Raw genomic sequence first — 18,049 nt, 5'->3', positions numbered from 1 at the left:
AATGTTCAACTTTTCAGTACTACGACTTTTAATTCTTTTTTTTAAGTTTGTATTTTCGAGTCTTACCTCTCTGAAACAAGTTGTATTGTGACCAAATTCCCAAAATTTAATCCCCCTTGTTTTGTTATTTCCCCCCACTCGGGCCACCGTGCGTTACAGTGCCAGCTCAGTTGCCAGCATGCTCTGCTCCTCGGTTCGGTTCAGTTCAGATTCGTCCGCCAGCGTGATCGCAAGCAACAGCAGCAGCGGCTACGCAAATGGTGAAATTGAAGCCGCACAGTTTTTCCGACTTTGCAACGCCGCGCGCGTATCACACGCGCGTCGTGAGAAATTAATCACTCTCCCGAGGGAAACCAGAGAGAGAGAGCGGGAGAGAGAGCAAGTTTTTTCCTTCGTGAGAGGGAGAGGCGGTGTGTGTTTCGTCAAGTCGCGCGCGCGTTCTGCGTTCAAGATTTTCCCGACGTCGCGACGCCACCTTCGTCGAAGAAGACACAGTCGTCGTCGTCGCATCCGGAACCCCAGTCGACGAAGGCGAACGGCGAGGCCGGTTCAGTCGATAGTGAACCACCGAACCGAACCGGAGTGCCAACCCCGAACTACTAGGAAGCCGCCCCTGGCGTGTGTGATTGTCTAGAGCAGAGAAGAGAGAAGCAGCAGTTCTTCGACGTCGAGCAGTTTGTTGCAGGTCCTGGCGTAAGGAGGACGAAGATCACGTGCGGGTCGATCAGGTCGTCGATTCCGCAACGGCCGAGAATCCGTTACATAAGGTTTTGCGTGCGCGCGACATTGGAGGGTCAGCTCTCTCAGCTGTAGTACTGACTGACGGACTTTGCAGCACTTCGCACAACGCGTGGCCGAAAGGTGTGTAGAGCTTGAGACAGATTCTACGAAGAAACGCCAGCCCAGAGCGATCGAACCAACAAACCGGTGCGCGACCGTTGTGCGTATTTGTGAAAATGTGACCAGTCCTCTCGGTTGTGTTGCGGTTGTGGGTGCCAATGTGAAAATTGTACCGCGTAACCCCAAAATAAAATTAGTCAATTTTGCGAGGCAGAAGACAACGACGACGGTGACGAAGAGCGCGAGTGTGTGTGTGTCCGCGAAGAGGTCAGAATCTGGTGAGGAAAAGTTACACTTTTTACCCCGTAAGTAACCGTGAAATGAGTCACCTCGCGAAGGTGTGAGTGCGCCGCCGAGCGAGTACACAAATGATAAATCTTGCACGAGAGTTGAATAATCGCACGAGGAAAATCAACACAGAAGATCATCAGTGAAGTGAGGCAAGATCATCAGGCGCACGGCGAGGAAAGGTGTGCGGCGACGGCGAAGGCGGGCCCAGTGAGACATATCGTCGTGAGATCAGACACACTTTTTTCACAATCGTTCACAGGGTTTGTGGATCACGACGAAGATCTAGGGCACGAAGCGAGAGCGAGAGAGAAGAAAGATCGCATGATCAGCAGTGAGTGCATGCAAGTGAGTGAGCTAGAGTGAAAGATACACGGGGATACCCTTCTCGAAGTTAATGTGTGCATTAGAGGAAGAAGAATCGAATCGTCTGTGTTGTGCCTAGGAAGAGCGAAGAAGACTACACGGCTGCAGTCCAGCAAATCGACGACGCAACGGAAACGTCAGAAAAGGTACGAAGGTTACGGCGAAAAGTAGAAGTGAAGGACGAACGGCGATTCGCCTATTATTCGCCGCTGATAAGGGGGTGATTTCGTCGGGTTGCCACCGCCAGAGACATTAGTCATTTCCGTTCAGGTTTCTGAAGTAGATTGAACGCATGCAGGTTGTTGATTGTGACGTGAAGTTGTTCAGCGGAAAGTGAGTGATTCAAATGTGGCGTGCAGTGTTTAGCTCTTTTTGCAATTCTTTCGAAGAATTTGGGATGGAATTTATGTTCAACCTGTTCTACAATGCAGAACGGAATTTGTTTTTTTTCGATTTTTGAACTATACTTCTGATATTGATAAAAATCTGAAATTTCAATGCTTTGACTGTTTTTTGGTCTTACCTCTTGATCACGCTGTAATGATGTAGTTTTAGAATTAAAGTCTAGACTGGATTATTCGAATATTTGATTATCCGAAGTGAAATTGTGAATGTAGTAGAATTTGCCACTTGACTCACAATCCAGATGTCAACGGTTCAAATCACGCGGTGGGCGCAAAACAAACTTCGCTCAGTGCACTACATACTTTCAAACTTTTAGCATCACAGGGTGGCAATGTCCTTGTAATTTAAACGAAGGCAAAAGTCATTGATATGAACAATAATGGCCAAAAACAAAGAACGTCAACTTCGTTCAATTGATCACGGTTGTTTCAAAGTTTTTGTTATTTTGTTATGAGAGCTTGAGAAAGATGGCGATTGTAAATTAAATCGAAAGTAATTAGCATTATTGTTATAAATACATGGGGGTATTCAGAACCATCAGGGTTAAAGTTCCCCTAATAAAATCAACAACAGCAATATCATGAAACTTGTGTGTTTAAAAATGTTACTAAGGTGGTGATGAAATATGAAAAATATGTACACACATAGATTTTTTACCACATTCGATAAAATTTACCGAATTTTCAACTGCTGAACAGTTCGGTAAACTGAAATTTACCGAATTTGGTCAAAACTTCGGTAATGAAGTTATTGCTCATCGTACACCTGAAATTCGGTAAAATTTTGTACAATTTGACAGATGGTTTACCGATCTAAACTTTACCGATTTTTCAACTACCGAATTCGGTAAAAAAAGTCTGAGTGTGTAATATTAGATTTAACAATTGTAATTTTACCATTTTTTATAAATCTAATCTTAACCTTTTCATGTGAAATTTTACCTACGATTGAGGTAAAACTATGTCTAAACTTGGGTACAATTTTAAACCTTTCAAAATTAAACTTTTTCTCATTGTGTACACACTTAGATTTTTTTTTACCGAATTCGGTTGTTGAACTTAATTACCAAATTTCAGTAAGTTTTCACCAAATTCGGTAATTTTCAGTTTAACGAGCTGTTCTAAGAGTGATATCTAACGATTGCTCAAGTTTATGTGCGATTGCTCACATTTAATTTTAATGAAAAAATTATAATGTGGATATTACCTACCTTAAACGTCTTAAAATTTATTTAAAAAACAATGTGCAGGACAATTTCAAAAATAATAATTCCAGTATTTAATTTTTCAACTAAAAAGGATTGTTTTCTGGCAAATAATATACTCTTTCCTTCACAAATAAGTTGTAGAGCAACATTGGAAAACGGCGCATTTTGACAACCTGAACTATTTTGCTATTTCCTAGCCAACAAGTAACTATTTGACAAAACCCGCAGGTTTAAAAGGTAGCTGAAAAGGCCTACTATTGTTTAACATTTAGAGTTTTGTGAAAAAGTAACCTGTTGGCTTGGATATTGCAAAATAGTTCCAGCTGTCAAAATATTTATGCGCCCTTTTCTCGTATTGCTCCAAAGTTTTTAGGCCAACAACAACAACCCACAATTTTTTTACGAGGCTCAACTTGCGGGAAAGCATGAACTTTGTCCAAAGAAACAAGTTCAATTTGAATTTTTCCAAAAATATTTGTACAGGGCCGAAGGGATTTATATTTTTAAATTAATTTTTAATTGCTAAATATATCTCGTGATTTATATTTGTTATGAATCACTCGTTGCAAAACTCGATTTTTTCAGCACTCTTAGTATTGATCTTACTCGGCAGAGTGTTGTTGGATAAATGTACGTCTAATTTTTCAAATTCCTGTGTAACTTTGGTAGTCATAGTGTTCTATGAAAATTTATCAAAAAGAGTGTTAGTTTTTTTTTATAAATGTGCAAACAGTCCTATATTAATTAAGGCTGTTAACTGCATCTGATCGCATAAATGTCCCATGGTCCCATGTGCAGAAAAAGTAAGCTGAGAAAAACGCAATAGAAGATTGTCCCACACATAAGGTGGATTTCCTCCGGTTTTATTGAAAAATGTACAGAATATCCAAGCTTTTCTGAAAACCAACCTGTATCATTAACTCAAAAGCGATACAAATGCATATGGGACATTTATGCAAACAGAGATAGTTTATTATGTTTCTTATCAAATAAAACACATTTAACTATTTCTTTAACTATGTTTTAGTAAGAAACTAACAGTACTATGACTAAATAGAATGAACGATACAATTCTGGATAAAATTCATTTGAAAAATATTGTTTGTGAAATTATTGAGTCTGTGCAGTGTAAAGTTTAACCCATTATCATTTAAATGATTTAAAAATGCTTAGATGCATAGTCTGGGACAGTACAAAAAATGCTGCATGCTAATTTTTACATATAATAAAGAAAATATTAGTGAAAAACACAGACAAAGTTACATAAAACAAACCACACTTCCAACCCTAAAATATTCTTAAATTTTAAGAGTTCTTCTTTCCAATGCGTTTTAAAAAACGAAAATTGGTGGAAAATTTACTTTTGGCGAATTCATACGCGATGATATTATCAAGAAAGAAACGATTTTAATTTTTCTGCATATAGGGGAAATATACCCATTTTAATCACTCTTAGCCGTTCGACCAATTCTCATCACTTTTGCCGTTTTTCGCTATTAAATCAACATTTCCAGATGTATCCACAATGGAGAGTTGCTTGCTCACTTTTATTTGAGCTATTTATTACTTTGGAACAGTTAAAAACACTTTATGAAAGGTGTAATTCATGATCAAAGTGCTGATAGGCCGATAATAGAAATTGGCTGATAATGGGTATGGTTCCCCTATTAACATTTTTTTAATCTTCGAAAAACTGTTTTGTTTTAACTAAGTTTTGGAAAAAAATTGCATTTTGAGCAAACTTTCGTAAGTTTTCTTAGTCATGACTGCATGCTACCTCAAACCAACAAACTCATCACACTCCCGATGCAAAAACAAAAACTCAACTCTCGAAACACGACCAACCCTGCTCGAAACCCCGTCAGTCGACGCCGTCGGTTGCACATTTTCACACCACACCTCGTCGTCGTCGTCGTCGTTGCGCCTGGCAGGATCGATTGCGTTTTCACTCACTTTTCACGCTGCATCTCAAGATCATCCCACTGCTGAGCTGCTGGCTGGCTGCTGCTGTTACCGATCCCGATGGGGTGTGTGTGTATTCTTTGCCAGGAGCCAACCAACAACTCTCACTCTTTTACATAAACATGCCGCCGCCGCCGCCGTCCGAACGTTTCTGGTAAACATCGTAACCAATTTTCATCACTTGCCGTCCTTCCCCGCAGTGCCCCCTCCCTCCAGGGACTCATCTGTCTGTTGGACGTCCCAAACCCCGGCCCAACATTTGAAGAGGAAGGTACGCAGTCGGACTTTTCCCGCCGATCTCCTTTGGCTCTCTCTTGGCGCGCAAATAAACGGCGGCGGCAGGATGAACCGTTGCTGGTGGCCACCGGCGGCCGTTTTTCCTTTGGTCCTTCCCTGCCGGGATCTGCCGTGCAGTCTCCGCCACACCACCGCGGTTCCCTGCTACCTGGCGCCCCCTGGTCTCGATTGGCTTGAGCAAGTGATCGACCGACGGTGACTACACAGCGGAGGAAAGTTACCGTAAACAGATGTGACTTTAACGAAATCGGATTTTTTTTAAAGTTCGAAGATAAAGTCCAATGCAACGTCCTTAGACGGTACCCGGTAACGCACCGACGGCAAACCAAAAGTCTACTCGCGGGACTACTGGTTGGCTAGCGGCACCACCGCGTAAGAACCCCCCCGACCGGACCGACATCCGACGGACGCACGGTGATCTATATTTACTCTTTTGGCTTGAGGAGACCACGATGATGGTTTTTCATCGCGCTGGCCCGCGTCGAGACTTTTTAGCACGGCTCTTGATCGTTTCTTTCTGTCTGCGAGCAGCGCTGCGTCTTGTCATTTTGCATGAATATGAGCGGATTTTATTTCGACTGCGTTTCCTATTTCTGCATCTCGGGGTTTTCCAGGAGGTTTGTGTTCAAAATATGACTGATACACTTGGTTTGATTGTAAAAAAATTCGGCAAATTAATATTCTCAATAAGAGCGAGTTTTTCACCGATGTGAAACAGGTCGTATCGAGGTGCTCCGATTTGGATGAAACTTTCAGGGTTTGTTTGTCTATACATGAGATGAACTCATGCCAAATATGAGCCCTCTACGACAAAGGGAAGTGGGGTAAAACGGTCATTGAAGTTTGAGGTCCAAAAAACATGAAAATCTTAAAATTGCTCGCATTTCCGTAAAACTTCATCAATTCCAACTCTTTTAGATGCATTCGAATGGTCTTTTGAAACCTTCAAAATGTGCTATAGACATCCAGGATTGGTTTGACTTTTTCTCATAGCGAAGCAAATTACTGTTAAAAATTTATTTTTTTAAAGCCTCAATATCTTTTTGCAACAGCCTGCAACACCCATACTCCCATAGGTCAAAAGTTACGGAATTTCATGGACTATAAGCCTACGGTATTAACTTTTTGGCCAATCGCAGTTTTTCTCATAGTTTAACGATTTTTCTATTACAAACATTTTACAACGTTAGTTTTTGCCCTGGTAGGCCTCCATAGCGGCACTTTTTGGTCTCAATTTTGACATATTCGGAATCCTCAGAAAATTTTACAATAGATTGAGGTGTTGGAACTTTGAATTTAATTGAAAAAAGCCATTTATGATTAATTAAAATATTATTTAGTATTTTGTCGGATTATGGGTAAAACAAGTATTCGCCTACTTGATACAGCATTTGACGTATTGAACACAGGGTATTTTTTCAGAAATTAGAGCGTCCAATTTCCCGTCCCGGGAAAAAATTTCCCAGGAATTCCCGGGATTTCCCGGATTTTTTTTTTAAATTTCCCGGGAATTCCCGAAATTCAAGCGGTAGTATACATTTTCTAAACCTTTTGGAACCATTTTTTTAAATGCTCTGAAAAAAAATATTATAAGAAAAAACTCAACAAGATTTTGTTCAATTAAATTTATTGTTTAGTTTAGAAATTTTGATATCAACATTTATTTCTGATATTATTAATTCCTGAAACAACTGGAAATAGATCTTGCCTAATGAATATGATTTCCTACAATGCAGGTATGCTTTTCATATAATTATTGGTGTTATTTTGTTAAAAAATATATTAACCCCTTAGGCCTTTGAAAATATTTTTTAAAGTTTATTTCCCTCGACTCTGATCAAAGTCGTGGGAGGGGGGGGGGGGGGGTTGGCAAACAATAAAAAAGTAGAAAATTGAAATTACAGGCCAAGTGTCAACACTTGAATGAAAAAAGTGCTTTAAAATGCACACCTGTCCAGTTGTTTTGCAATCATTGATTTCCAAAATTTCTAAGTACTGACGAAAATTTTATTTCTGCAAGAAAAAAAAGTTTTCGCGGTGCTGTACACTGTAATTTAAAAAAAGTTAAAATATTTTTAAATGAGTCCAAACATGTTAAATTTGATTATCAATGCAGAAAAAGGCATTTTGGATTGTTCTCAGTTGATTAGACTTCTGTTTCCATTAGAATTTTGATATTTTTTTGAAAAAATAAGGAGGATTCATTTTACTCACTGTCTTAACACTTTGATAAAAAAATACTTCCAATCAAAAAATACCTGAGATATTTTTTTTTAATTTGATTTTCACACTTATTTTAACCATTAAAGTCGCTGTCCTATAAAATTTTGATGCATATTATTAATCAGAACCAAGTTCAGAACAATTTTCAATATATTTAAAATTTCCCGGGAATTCCCGGTATTTCCCGGGAAATTAGTTGAAAATTTCCCGTTTCCCGGGAAATTTGTAACCCCGGGAAATTGGACGCTTTATCAGAAATGTTTTATTTAATTATTTTCTAAATCAAATTCATGTCAAAAAAAAATATTCGCAGATCATAGTGACCGACAAGATAAAAAGACTATACTTTAGTCCTAGATTTAACCGTGGAAAAACAACTTAGCTTAAACCACTTATAACTAAGCCAGTTCTGCTCAGATCGTTGCGTGATGTTCTACAAAAGTGTTCCCCATAAAAAATCTATAAACAGCTTACACAGTATGTTATCCGGTCCATTTTTTCTACTTTTAGAACAATAAAGTATAAAAAGTGCCGTTTTCCCTAGGGCGTCCAATTTTCCCGGGTTTTGAATTTCCCGGGAAACGGGAAAAATATTTTTGAAATCCCGGGAATACCCGGGATCCCGGGATTTTTTTTAAAAAAGTCATATAATCTATGTTTTGATAATATTTGTTATGTTTTTCAAGCTTAAAATCGTAGAATTAGCTCAATAATATTTATTGGTGATTAATCTAAATCTAAACAAGGATGACAGTTTTAAAATAGCTTAAAAAAATGTAGTTTTTATTCTTTGTTGGATTGTTAAATTCCAATGTGATTCAAATTAAAAAAGTCTTTCATAAATATATTTCATTTACAGTCCAGACTCGATTATCCGAAGGCCTTGGTAACATTTTACTTCGGATAATCGAATCACAAAAAAAAAATTTTTTGTTGTCTTATTTTTGATTGTTGAGTTTAAGTATAAACCCTAAATTACTCTAAAGTGCTTCAAAAATTTTAAATACAAGATGGCGACCAAAATGGCTGTGCTGAAATATTGAATATATGAATTTTTCAATTTAATAGGCAATTAACTTTTCAAATTTGACTAAAAGGAGTTCGCAGAACTTGAATTGTATGTTAAAAGTAAGGAAATTAAAAATTAGGAAAAACTTTTTTTTTGTTCCTGATTCGATTATCCGAAGTCCTATATAAACCTTCGGATAATCGAAACTTAGGATAACCGAGTCTGGACTGTATATATATTTTTTTTAAATTACATGACTAGAAAAGCTTGCAAAATTTATTTGAAAATGCCTTTAAAATTAAGAAGCAACAACAAATAAAATTAAACCAGTCAATGTAAAATTTTAGACCTGTTTTGAATTTCATGTTTTATATAAAACATATTTTACAAATTATCTCAAAATTACTACCGTCAACTGAAAACTACAGTCTAAATAGGTACAGGAGATTTAGAGCAGTAAATGTGGAAATCGGTGTACTAATTGTTTTTATGTTCCTGTTTAACCTAACGAATTCAAAACATTATACAAAAAATGGCTTAAATCGGTAGACAGAAAAAATGATGGTAATATTCATCAGGGAATGGTGAAAGATTTTGTGTCAAAGGAATCAGTAATATTTCATCAGGAAGTGGTAAATTTTGATCAGTTTCTGGAAAATTTTCATCAGGTTCACATTTTTAATCGTTACATTTGTCCTGATTTGCCCAAGATGCCGGTGTTTGATGAAAAATAATTTAATATGATTTTTTTTTTTCAAATTTAAAATCACAAATAAACTTTAATATAATACCCAGTCTTTTAAAAATATATAAAATAAATAGAAAATATTTAAAGCGCTAGGCATTTTGCGGAACTGTAAACTAAAATTTTAGCAATTTTCCCAAACAAGCCAAATTAATGCTGATATATGCCGAATACAAATTTTAATGCTTTAAAACTATTATCGCTTCATCGATTATTTGTGATTACTATGTATGTAGACCATAATTTAATTTTTTTTTCAATTTCGGGAATTCCCGGGACAAATTATAAAAAATCCCGGGATTCGGGAATTCCCGGTTTTGAAAAATCCCGGGATTTTTGTCCCGGGAATTCCCGGGATGGACGCACTAGTTTTCCCCACTTGGGCACCTCGAATTCTGAACCGAATTGGCTGAAAATTTCAGGAGAGCTTCTGTAGATATGAAACTATGATATTCTGCCCGCCTATCCGATCTAGCTCAACTTTTTGCTTTTGTGACCCACCCTAGTGTTTAATGCATGTTGTGATACTTTTCCGATGAGCTTCCCAGGGAATTTGTGGAAAAATCGTAGTTGCTCCGGGAAATTAGACGCTCTACTTCTTACATTTATTTTAAAATAAACATTCTGGTCTCACATTTTGCAATATTTTTAGTGGTACCCAAATAATGGCATAGTCAGAAAATATTTGTCATTTTCTTTTGTAATGTAAAATTATGTTGATTTAGAAAACGAATATTTTAACAGGTAACATTCGAATAATATGTCTAATATATCAAGCCCTACACTCAATGCACTACACGACGACACGGCATGCTGACAGCTGATGACAATCGGCACTCGCAGACGATCGCGCGCTCCCTTCCAGAAAGATGGAAAATTTCATCTCACACTTTTCCTCGAGCGTCGGCTGGATGCTGCGTCGGCTGTCTCTTTGGTCGTTCGATCACCGTGCGCCTAGAGCAAGGATCGTGTATGCAAAACCCCTGTCTCAGTAATCTCTCTCACTCGAGAGAGGGAGGGCAATCTCTCGGCGATCGCTCGCAGCAGCAGTTGAGCGTTTAGGGCGCTCATAACGACGTCAAACTACGCGCAAAGACAGTTCGGGGCTTAGAACGGTGCAAAGCAAAGGGTGTGTGAAAAACTAAAAGGAAAAACCTTGCCAAAGTGATTGCCGTGAGGGTGTGTGTGTGGGTTGTTTTAGGGGGGTGTGTTGGATGGGCGATCGTAAACTCGAGCACGTTATCGTGGTGGTGCGTATGAGTTTTGAAGACTTGGAGTGAGTGAGAGGTTATAACAAGAGTAAGCAACGAAGAGTGACTTTTCCGAGGTTTATTTAGATGGTTGTTGATGTGGTGGGTGCGGGAAAAATATACAAAACTCACGGCCGAAACAATTTTTTTTTTTTTTTTTTTTTTATTAGGTCCTTTTTGGTACTGGGACCTGGTTAGGACCGAGTCGGCTTTTGTAATTACATTTGACTTAATAATTACAGAGGATCTTGTGTGTAAATGTTAGTGGGAGGGGAGCCGATACGGCCGAAACTAGGCAAGATTGACTGACATCAGGTATAATGATATAATTTACGACAGTCGAACAACGATTGGTCGGAACGATTATGATGAAATGAAAATGAAAATGGTAATGTTTTATGCATTATTTAATGTATTTTTTCAATATTGAAAACAGAGATAAATGATTCGTTAAAAACATGTTAACAATTATTAGAATTAATAATTCTGTTGGTAACATTTCAAGTTTAGAAATTTGCCTTCGAGGCTTTGGATCAAAATAAATGTTTTAACTTTTTTTTCAATAATTTAACAACCAAGTTGCATTCTGAACTGTTGAACAAATTTAAGTTATAATAAAAAAAGCTATCAAATCAAATTTGGATCACTCTTTGATTAAGATGCTTATCCCAATTGTGTTCCTTGCAAATGAAATTTTGCCCTGAAATAAAGGACCTGGTCCATTCTTTTAAGTGCAGCTGCAATGCCCGGACACCATTGATGGAAATTTCTCCAAATTTATTTCGAAACTCTTAGCTGAAACGATATTCCAATGGAAATCTCTTATAATTATTTTTGCATTTTTACAAACACATACGGACGACCATGAGTGAAAAAAGCTTTTAAAAATATTTGTACCAGCCTTATGAAATAAAAAAAAAACTCATCAGCCATCAAAAAAATAATAAAAATTCAGCAATCTAAAAATCTCAAAAAATCGATCTCTTCCAATAAAAAAGCTACGTTCACAGTTCTCCGCCAACAGTATCGTCTGTATCATATCGGCTCAGTTTCGGTTGTTTTCGCTAAGTAGAATCTGCCAAAATTGAGTTAATTAAGACGTGTTATAACAGGTACCCCCGAAGTGGTAATCATCCAATATTTCGAAAATTCACGGCCTAGCCCCCACACAAACACACAACCAATTGTTTCAACTATACACGCAAACATCCAACCGGAGAGAACACACAGACAGAGGGACTGACTGTCTGACGCACACGGACAGTCAGACAGAGACAGTGCCAACGAGCGAGAGGGGGGTCGATGTTCTGCCGCAAAGTTGGACCCGAGCAAGTTCTTTTTTTTTTTTGTTTCTCGCTCTTTTTTTTTGGTTCATTTCGAAGTTGTTGCTTTTATTTCGGCAGATTTTCGGTGTGGTTTTATGCTCCGCTTGCTACGATGATGCCGCCACATACAATTTGGTTGCTTTGTTTGAGGGCATGGGTGGATTTTTGGTGGGAAAATTGAGGAGGGGGGAGGAGGAGCAGGGTAGGGGGAGGGTGGACTTTGCAAGTGGGAAAACGTGGGGTCTTGGAACACTCCATGCATGCAACAAGTCGGCACGTTGAGATTTTTTTAGAAAATTGGCATAAAATTTGAAATGAAATCCTTTAAATTGAACCGCAGTGAAAATATTAAAAAAAAAACAATGATGAATGTAATAATACAATTAAATAGGCCTTTCTATATCTAAATGGAATGCTTCTAGCACTTTAAAATAATTTACAAATTAAAATGTTTCAATATATTATATTAATCAAAATCAGATGATTTCATGAAATCTGGCCTGGAACATTTAGGGAGCCTTCCCAATGACTAAACAAATATACGACAACGTTTGTTTTTACAATTATTTGGTTTTTTAAAGTTTGTATCATTTGTTAGAATGTTCAGAAATGTTCTTTATCATCATGTTTTTGGTTTTGATAAAATCTCTTAAAAAAATAAATTGTTGAAAGGCTAACACACATCTTTTAAAAAAAAACAGAAAAATCAGGGACATAATAATAAATTTGCTATTTGGGCCAAGTCACAAAGCAGTTGACACAAAATGTCTATCTATTCATGGTGTCGAACAACAAATCACTGAAAACGTGTCTTAGTAAAAATCCAGAGATATTAAAGGGGTCGTACCGCTCCACCATCACGATAAATCGAGAAATGGACCTCGGATTCGTGATCAGGGACAAAAGTTACTCCAAATCGAAGAGGGGTCGGGGCAACTTTTCCCGATTTCGTGTGAGTTGGTATAGAATTGCCCATATGGGACCATCCATAAATCACATAAATCACGTGGACACCTCTGTGGGGGGGTGGGGGGGGGGGTGTGGTCGATTGTCCACGCTCCATACAAAAAAGATTGTATTTGTATGGAAATTGTCCCACGATGAGGGGGGGGGGGGGGTTTAGATTTCCAAAAAAAGTGTCCACGTGGTTTGGGGATGGTCCCTTGTACAACAATATTCATTTATATTGAAAATGACATGTTCAACCGACTTTTAACTATTGTAAAGGTTTTTCCTTAAAAGTTTGTTGTAATATTTTTTGCTTATTAATTTTAAAATTCAAATTGATCTGACAATCTAAAGTTATTTTTTTTTAATCTGTGTCCAAAGATTTTCAAAAAAAGGGTAGTAGACGATCAAAAGCTGACTTTTGACAACATTAATATTTTTTATAATAAAAAAAAAACAATTTACCATTATATTTTTTGGTAGCGATCAGGAAATTCCACTGATATTTTATCTTTAACGTTCTTTTTGAATTCATGAAAAATGTTAACATTTGAAGATTTAAAAAATATAAATAAAGATTTGTATATTGAAAATTTTGATATTTAAAAATTTTATGTTTTCAAGATTTGAGAATTTAAGGATTTGAAGATTTCACGTTTTGAAGATTTTATGTTTTGAAATTATAGGATTTTAAGAATTGAACACATCAAACTGTAGAGTAAATATGAAATTAGAAATAACAAGCCATAGTCTTAAAATTTAAATGAAAAAAGTTTATTAAAATGAATTTTACACTAGTTCAGTTGTTTTGTAACAATTAATTTTCAAAAAAAGTAGAATTTGACGAAAACAAAAATTTTAGCAAAAAAAAAACTTTTTGCAGTACTGTACACCGAAAATTTTTAAAAAGTCAAGGGATTTTTGAATAAGCCCAAACATGCTGAAAATGATTCGAAACGCAGGGGAATTCGTCAGCTGATTTCACTTAAATTTTCATTGAAATTTGGAAGCTTTTTTGAACAAAAATTTTTTTTGCCCCTGATTTTTCTGGACGATTTTGATGGGTTGGGAGGGGGGGGGGGTGACAAAAACATTAACAAATATTTTTTCTAGCCTAATAGTCTTAAATTTCTTTGTGTTGTGTTCTTCATTACTAGTATTAAAGACAATCACACCGCCTTTGCAGACTGAATACTAATATTAAACGAGACAAACATTGAACGAAAAGCTCCAGGAGGATAAGGCGGGATTCGAACCCACGTCCCATAGCAACTTAGGGATCGGCAGCCGAAGCCGCTAACCACCGCACCACGAGGCCCTCAAATTTGCATTATCTTGATATTTTTCATTTATTTTCATGATCTTCAGCATATTTTGTAATTTTTATTTTTTCCAGCTCAATTTATGCTTTTATTAATTGTATGCTGCTACAAATGGCTATACATTTAAGCCATTTAGCATCAACTGTACACAAAAAAAGTACAAATTCGAAATAGACTTTTTTGATCATGCTTAAGGCTACCAACTCTTGCCGAACAAAAATCCGTACACTTTGCCGATATGAAACCATGGTATAACAAAAACTGTCAATGAATTATTTAGATAAATTAAATTTAATGAATCTGAGAATAAAAAATATAAAACTGTGTCGTTTTTACAGCTAACAAATTTCACAAAATGCTATCAGAGTGCTTATGACTTGCACGTTTAAAAGTATTCATAAAATAAACCGTGATTTGAATCAAATCATTATGTTCTTCAATTTTTTTTGTTAAACGTTTAAAAGTTTACGAAATGTCAAGTTTGCTTTTACAAATAATATCGTTCTTAGTGTATTCACGAACACTTTTCCAGAGTTTTTTTTTTATTGAAAAGGTTATATAGCATGTGAAACACAACAGTTTATAGGACCTTTAAAAAAAACTCTAGATTTGTTAATTGTTCAAATGTTCTCACAAGTTTAAGAAAGCCTTTAGAAATGGAATATATTTAGTAAGGAATTTATAAAAGAGCAATTCTAGAGTTTTTTTTAAAGGTCCTATCAACATATGAAAGACAATAGTTCAAAAACTCTAGAATTATTGATAATCAAGTTTGAATTGAGGAAACCCCGGGAAACTCTACCTTTTTAAATCAAACTCACAGAAAAATTAAAATTTCTAGTTACCAAAAGCTTCGACCAAATCAAAAAAGCAATTCAATGATTAAAAAGTTGTTAAAATTCCGTACAAATCCGTATTATGCGTAAAATTCCCTACACAAATTCCGGCCTGTTAATAATCCGCGAAGAGGTTCGAAAATCCGTATGGTAAGGAAAAAATCCGTACAGTTGGTAGCCTTAATCATGCTCAAATTTGGTGGAGCTATTTATATATTATTGAAACATGCAAGAATGCCAAATTTCAGCAGAATCGGGACATTTCATCCTGTTTTGACACCGCCTCAAAGTTTTGTGATTTTCGACAATTTATTTAAAAAAAACTCTGTTTTCAGAGAACACCATCGTGTTCCCCATTTTATTATATGGCCATCTGAAAACAGAGGTTTTTAGAATAATTGTCGAAAATCGTACAACTTTCGGGAGGTCCCAAAAAAAATGATGGTTCAATTTTGCTGAAATATGGGATTCTTGCATGTTTCAATAGTATAAAAAGCTTTCCAAATTTTACAATGATCAGAAAAAGTCGATTTCGAGTTTGTAAAAAAATTGGCAAAGTTTGATGAAACACGTGTTATTGCAAATTTCGTAATTTTGTCGAAATCCAAGAAACTTGATTTTTTTTTTTTTGAAAATAAAAAATTAGTTATGAAACATATTTTTTGCGATTCATTAGAATGAACATTGAGCCATTAGTTTCACACGCATGACATAAAAAGGAGAAAACAGAAAACATATTTTTGACGAGTTTTCCAAAACAAAACAAAAAGTTTAAAATTGAAAGTTTAACCATCAAAATTTAATTCTGTAAAAGTTCTCTGTATTCATCTTGTAAGATTTTTTTTTATAATTTTTTTTTCCAAAATAAGACCCTGTCCCACTGTGCAAATCAACTGATCTTTTTGGGGGCCACCGCACCGCATGGAGCTGGGCGCGAGTGCTTTTAAATATTATTATGGACTGCTTCGAAGGGGGTGGATCATAAGTGTGGGAGGAGGGGTGTGAGGGCAATCACGAAAGAACGAGTGCCCTGGTTCAGCCCGTGTGCAACAGTGTGCGTGACAATGGAAACGTCTCAATAAAGTTAATTAATCTCATGTGTCGGTATGTGTGCAGCCGCATTTCTGGGCGCAAATTAATTAATAGCTTAATTAATTTAGCAACTAATTGCTACCGCGGGATTGCCTGGGGTCGGGTTTCGCAGCCGGGGTTTTTTTTCTCGCTGCTTCTTCAATTGCTTATTTTTGTTTTATTTTTTTTTTAAGGTAGTGCTTGCCGGTTTCCGATGTGTTTGTGTGGTGGATCTGGAAAATATCAAGTCCACGAGGGGCTCTATATTGGTTTGCGTGAAATTTGGCAAATTTTCCGCGCAATAAATAAAACGAGAGGCTCCATCGGGATTAACAGTTTTAGTACCTTCTGTATAAGAATAGACAATTTATGACCCACGAACAAAAAACTTATCTGGTTGCTAATGAAATTAGACTTTTTATGGAGTAGACTGAAAATAGATCTCTCCATTAAAAATGAAGTCAACAAGGCGGCAAATTTTATCACACCGTTATCAACTTTCCGTGAAAGCATTTGTCTAAATTAGATGCTAAAAATAAAATGGACCACTTTTAGAACTGACAAAATGGCAATAAAGATCGGACAGGAATAGCTCAGGTGACAACACATTTACGATTCTGATCTAATGAATAGTGGTAGTTCCACCCTTGATGACGTTGCCAACTTCTTGGGACCGAAAATAGGTTCTGGGCATGTTTTATGGGACCATCAGACAGTTGGAATAACGTTGCCAATGATAGTCCACTTGCATCGTAAAACAATTTATGGCATTTTATCACGCGACAGGGCAACGAACTGAGCGTTGCGAAAAAAAAGCTTTTCATTCAGTATTCTGTCATTGAAAGTTGAGATCCATGACATTACTGTTAAGTCCTGTCTAAAAATAAACTACAAATCACAATCATTGCTGAATATATCGAAACTATTCCCATAAAATTAAGCTATAAAGCAACAATCCCGTGACTTCTTAACCTACGTTCAGATTTAATGGCACCCTTAAACCGATCCCAAATTCCAATCCCACACTGCCAAAACTCCCAAATTACTGAACTATTTCCGAATCTAAATATGCATTTCCACGAAGCATTGCAAACCCTCACCCAGAAGTGCATTGATCCAGAACAACTTGTGTGCATAAACAAACAATAAACACAAACCAGCCCCGAAATTTCCCGAGAAATCCCACGTATTTACAGATAAAATGTCCAAATATCAACATTCCGGTTCATTCTGCACTTGCCCCGTAAAATCCGGATTTGGCGCACTCGGTGATATCTCACGTTGCACATTCCCACGGGCCAGTTTGGTTTGGTGTTTACACTAGGAAAAGCCAGGCAGAGATCCCACTTATGGGTGTGTGTGTTTTTTGGTCAACAATTTCCCTCGCGTGATTCACGGCCTACAGCGTGGCGTTTTCCCTCCCACTTGAGGGTTTTGGTTTGTAATCTCTTATTTTTGGAATCTTTCTGTAAATCTTGCTCTAAATACTTGCGCACAATCAGCTGGATTTCTAGGAAAGTGGTGGGCAGTAATGGATTTCCTAATTGGATGGTTTGAGTAATTGGTTTGGTTTTACTAGGAAAAACTGTTTGTAATGCATGATTTTAGAATTTGGTCATTCTCCGCCAACTCACACAGCAGTTGCCTAAGGGGTAATTTTGGTCCCTGATCACGAATCCGAGGTCCATTTTTCGATATCTTGTGACGGAGGGGCGGTACGACCCCTTCCATTTTTCTGGTTTTTTACTAAGACACGTTTTTAATGATTTGTAGCTCGCAACTGTGAAGAGATAGAAATTTGGTGTCAAAGCGACTTTTGTGTAAAATTAGACGCCCGATTTGATGGCGTACTCAAAATTCCGAAAAACGTATTTTTCATCAAAAAAAAGTTAAAAAATAGTTTTAAAATCGCTGCCATTTCCCGTTACTCAACTGTCAAAAATTGTGAGACATGT

General features: G+C 36.8%; 1 protein-coding gene across 4 annotated transcripts in view; it reads left to right on the top strand.

Annotated features, from left to right (window-relative positions):
- The first annotated feature begins 224 nt into the window (after window positions 1–224).
- LOC120412380 (protein vein) overlaps window positions 225–18,049 on the top strand; it is a 102,373-nt gene continuing 84,548 nt past the window's right edge. For 2 of the 4 annotated variants that reach the window (XR_005604808.2, XM_039572806.2), the window contains exon 1: window positions 228–1,640. The gene's annotated coding sequence lies outside the window, so the exon portion shown is untranslated. Of the gene's footprint in view, window positions 1,641–18,049 lie in introns of all 4 variants that reach the window. The other 2 variants (XM_039572805.2, XM_039572807.2) reach the window with 2 other exon arrangements.

Source organism: Culex pipiens, chromosome 3 (assembly GCF_016801865.2).
Source record: "Culex pipiens pallens isolate TS chromosome 3, TS_CPP_V2, whole genome shotgun sequence".
In the NCBI taxonomy this organism is placed as follows: Eukaryota; Metazoa; Arthropoda; class Insecta; order Diptera; family Culicidae; genus Culex; species Culex pipiens.
This window is presented reverse-complemented; position numbering and strand designations above follow the sequence as displayed.